Source organism: Triticum urartu, chromosome 4A, assembly GCF_056163025.1.
Source record: "Triticum urartu cultivar PI428250 chromosome 4A, HENAU_Tu73, whole genome shotgun sequence".
Lineage (NCBI taxonomy): Eukaryota > Viridiplantae > Streptophyta > Magnoliopsida > Poales > Poaceae > Triticum > Triticum urartu.
In genome coordinates this window covers 390477639-390482568 of record NC_141876.1, presented here as the reverse complement: position 1 = coordinate 390482568, position 4930 = coordinate 390477639, and the positions used below count along the sequence as shown (strand labels likewise).

General features: G+C 48.4%; 1 long non-coding RNA gene across 1 annotated transcript; it reads right to left on the bottom strand.

The window, feature by feature from the left end:
- Positions 1 to 236: 236 nt before the first annotated feature.
- On the bottom strand, positions 237 to 4307 carry LOC147975933 (uncharacterized). Its single transcript, XR_015602097.1, has 2 exons — positions 4274 to 4307; positions 237 to 444 (listed from the first exon to the last, which is right to left on the bottom strand). It is a non-coding gene; the product is annotated as an uncharacterized LOC147975933 (long non-coding RNA).
- Positions 4308 to 4930: the final 623 nt, after the last annotated feature.

Here is a 4930-nt window from a genome sequence, read left to right as displayed (position 1 = left end):
CATTGTAGGCAAACTGACCAAATGGGCCAGCTCCCAGGAAGCACAGCTGGATGCCACGTGTCTTCTTTGCCGTCCGCGGCAGACGGCAAAGAGCCCGTTGCCGTCGGTGGCAGACGGCAAAGAGCCTACATATTGGCTCTTTTATCTGTTTTTTATTAAATCCAACAATTTTCATCACAAATATAGATGACATATATAGATATATTTCAAAAGGCCATTACAGAGCAAACATATAAGATATCCAACCATATATATTACATGCATCCAACACATAACTTCATCATAGTTCCATCATACATAACAAGTTCAACATAGAGGCATCCAACCATATATATTACAATAGTTTCATCCAACGATACATGCATAGTTCAACGATACAAAAAGAAACAGAGAAAGGGATAAGGAGCACTCCATCTATGCAAGCTTTCGTCAAGTGAATGAACTCTGCCAAATGAAAAATAAGAAAGTTAGAACAAGAAGAAGAGTAGAACAAGAAGAAGAGTAGAACAAGAAGAAGAGTAGAACAAGAAGAAGACTAGAACAAGAAGAGTATGTCATTTATGAGCTAACTTACGTGAAATGGATCATATATGAGCTAACTAAGTTGAAATGTGTCGTTTATGAGCTAGCTAAGGTGAAATGGATCATTTATGAGCTAACTTAGTTGAAATGGGTTGTTTATGAGCTAGCTAAGGTGAAATGGATCATTTTTGAGGTAACTAAGGTGAAATGGATCGTTTTTTAGCTAACTTAGGTGAAATGGATCATTTATGAGCTAACTTAGTTGAAATGGATCGTTTTTGAGCTAACTTAGGTGAAATGGATCATTTATGAGCTAATTTAGTTGAAATGGATATTTTTGAGCTAACTTAGGTGAAATGGATCATTTAAGAGCTAATTTAGGTGAAATCGATCGTTTTTTAGGTAACCTAGGTGAAATGGATTGTTTATGAGGTAAATTAGTTGAAATGGATCGTTTATGAGATAACCTAGGTAAGATTGGTCATTTTGGAGTTAACCTAGGTGAAATGGGTCATTTTAAAGCTAACGTAGGTAAAATGGATCATTTAGGAGCTAATCTAGGTAAAATGGGTCATTTTTGAGCTAACTTGGATGAACCGGATCATTTATAAGCTAACCTAGGTAAAATGGGTCATTTTAGAGCTAACTTAGGTAAAATGGATCGTCTATAAGCTAACTAAGCTAATTATGCAATTTTTGACATAAGTAAGCTAAGTACAGATCGTTTTAGAGCTAACTTAGGTCAGTAAGCTTATTAAGTCATTTTGGAGGTGAAGAAGCTAAGTCTAGGTCATTATGGTAAGCATTGGAGGAAATAAAGCTAAGTCTAGGTCTTTATGCATGTGTTAAGCAAAACACTAGATAAACTTACCAAGATGTAGGAGGTGTAGGAGCGGGGTGGCTCGTGTCGGTAGCTGGAGAAGGATCGTGCGATGCTTGTCTGGAGTTACGCTGCACCAAAGATCATTTCCAATGTCTTGTTAGCATGATGACACTCAAATGTTAAGACTAGCAAGTAATGTCCATTCAGTAAAACTCACCGTGGTCCCAGGAGCAATCACTGGCATCGGCGGAGCGGTCTGACCTGTCTTCTCGCACACAGACTGCACATTTGGTTTTGACGACTCAGTCATACTAGTTAGTAATGAGACAAACACTACATGAATGTTTTGGCTAATCTGCAGAAGAAACTTACCACAAGGAGCTCGTACATGGCCCTTGCCTGCATGTCATTCCGTGCCCTCTCCTCCTCCATCATCTTTGTCGTCCTCTCCTCCAACTCCCGCTGCCTCTCCGCCGCCTCCGCCAGAAGTTTCTCCGTTCTATCTCTCTCACTCTGTATAGCAGCCTGCAACACCACTCACATGACCATTTGTAATCACTGATGGAAGCGCACAGAATGTAATGGAGAAAGATAACTGAGTACGTATCACTAACCTTGATGGCGAGTTGCACTGGCCGTTCACGAGGCCTTATCTCAGGAGCGGAGCTCGACTGTCGCGCCTTGATCTCTGGGAGAGTGCTAGGACAACGGATAAGTCCATCTCCAATGGCTATGGAGCCATGGGACCTCCTGCCACCAGATATCATCAACAGCTCTGGATCAATGGGACCCTGGCTCGGGTTAAAGTCCTCCCCTTTCCTCGCCTTCCCCTCATCTCTATATCTCACGAGCTTGTTGTGGGAGGAGATGTTGGTGAAGTTGTTTGCATCATCGAGGTTAGACTGAGAGAAAGCCTTGACTTTCCTGAAAGAGGCAGTGTGGGCCATGGCATACAGGTCGTACACCTCTGGCACCTTATCCGCCTTATTGTAGTGTGCCTGAAAGAGAGAAACAATGAAAATTAGTAATTAAAGGGCTCAAGCTAGCATGATGAATGAATTGCATGAATCATGAAGCAAACCACATACCCAGTTGCGCCCGAACTGATATAAGTTGGAGCTGCCTTGATGGTGTGGCACACCTTCCGTTTGGGCACGTTTGTCCTTGGCCTCGTTGTGGAGGGCTAGCCATTGTGGAGAGCACCACTCATCGACCAACACCTCCCAACAATCCATCCGATCCGCACACCATCTCGGAGGCGCCTAAGTTAGCAAATAGAAACTTGAGCGCTACGGCTAAGAATTACTAAATGAAGGAACTTAAGTAGAGAAGGCCTTAAGAATTACATTCATGTACTGCTCCTTACTCAGGAACTTATCGCGGCACGCCGGCTTGGTCTTCTTGATACCACGCAAGGCGTAGTAGTCTCGAACAGCCTGCACCCGAGCCTCGTGCCGTAAGTTCTGGAGTAGGCGCTTGCAGACGTTCTCGATAACATGTGCCGCTTCCTCCTCGTATCCCTCCTCACACCTGTAGAATGTCTGCAATCAAATGAGACAATATTGATTAGTACAATTAATAACTAGCTAGTTGAAGATTTTTAAATGTGTAAAGGAGAAATTACCCAAAACTTTCTGATCACCATGTCTGCCCTCGTGTCGCACACGACACCATCGATAATCTCATCCGGCGGGGCCGGGGCAGCCACGTAGTGCTCCCAGCTCAATCCAAGCTCTGGAAGCCGACCCTCACCAGGCAACGTGACAAACCCCGGGAAGTTTTGCTGGCAAAGAACTCCAAGGACGGAGTTGGGCCGGCGGACACTATGATGGTGGTCCCAACCCCTGCAGCATGACAAGGCCAACGCATTAGTTATGTGAAAAAACGTGAATGCACAACGTACAAAAATATTAAATGCACTTACGTACCTCTCCTCATCAGGGAAAATCAACCACCTCTGCTCGTGGGTCACCGGCACGGACGGGAGCCGTGTAGCACCACGCTGGTAGACGGTGCCCCCCTCCTCCTCAAGATCAGTCGGCTCCCCACCATCATCAGCATGGCCACTCGGCTCCTCGGGCTGATCCGGCCAGGTACCCCATCCGGACGTGTGCTCCTCCGGGGTCACGTGGGCCGAACTCTCGTGGGCCGAAGGCCCATCGACCCGAGGCTCGTGGGCCCAAGACCCGTGGACCGGAGGCTCATGGACCGGAGTCCATGTAGCCTCCTCCTCGGACGAGTCCACCCTAGCAGTCATGTGCTCGGGTGAAACAGCCGGGGGTGGCGGCGAGGAAGGCGCCGTAGCCCTACCTCCTCTCCCACGACCACGTGCCCCACCTCCTCTCTTCCTACCTCGAGCTCGTCCCCTGCTGGGCACCGCGGTCGACGAAGAAGGGCCCGGCGGTGTCACCATGTATATATTCATCAGTTGATCTACTTTGTCAATTTTATTACGTCCATGCAACCTACACTCTAATAGGTAATGATAGGTCCTAATCCCACCCGTGTATGTGTAGATTGGGTTTATTTTCCCATGCTATGCTCCGGATCCGACGCAAAATTTCGGCAGCACCTCCCCGCTGTTCTCCTGATACACGTCTCTGCAATAAACAGAGAGGATGTGTACCCGGAGAACAACAGGGGAGGCACTGACGAAATATATGTGTCGGATCCGGAGCAAAGCATATGGGAAAACGAACCCAATCTACACATACTCGGGCTGTCCATGGATAGCGTTGGACAATTCGAAAGAATCAAGGTTATATATATGCAAATGCATGCATATTTATAACTATGATGCTTTCGAACGGGAGACACATATTGGTTACGCATACTGATGATTCAAGACACATACATAGCTAGCTATCAAGTTTCATTGGAATAGATCAAATAATTAATGGGGGAGGAGGACTTGTCATTTGTGCTCACCCACGAACGAAGGGGCAGAGCTCGTCAAACGCACGGTGAGGTCGTCGAACACCAAACCTCGCAGCGATGAAACAACTGCACATTTAAAACTACACGATCAACACAATTATATATGATGTTTTTCATAACAAAATCGAAAAATATATGACCTAACTAATAATTCACAAATATATGACCCCGTCGCCCTCTGGAAGGCCAAAGAACACCTTTACGGGAGGTGTCGGTGGTCGGGGTGTCCTGTCGGTGTCGGGGTGCCGTGTCGGGGTCGGGGTGCTGTTTCGGGGTCGGGGGGTCGGGGAGTCGTGTCGATGTCGGGGTAGTGCCGTGTCGGTGTCGGGGTGTTGTTTCGGGTTCGGGGTGTGGTGTCGGGGTCAGGGTGTCGGGTCAGGCTCGGGGTCGGGGTGTCGGGTCAGGCTCGGGGGGTCGGGGTGTCGGGGTCGGGGTGTCGGGTCAGGCTTGGGGTGTCGGGGTCAGGGTCGGGGTGTCGGGGTCGGGGTCGGGGTCGGGGTCGGGGTCGCGGTCGGGGTCTCGGGGTCGGGGTCGGGGTCTAGGGGTCGGGGTGTCGTGTCGGGGTGCCGGGTCGGGGTCTGGGTACCGTGTCGGGTCGGGGTCGGGGTGTCGGGGTCGAGGTCGGGGTGTCGGGTCAGGCTTGGAGTG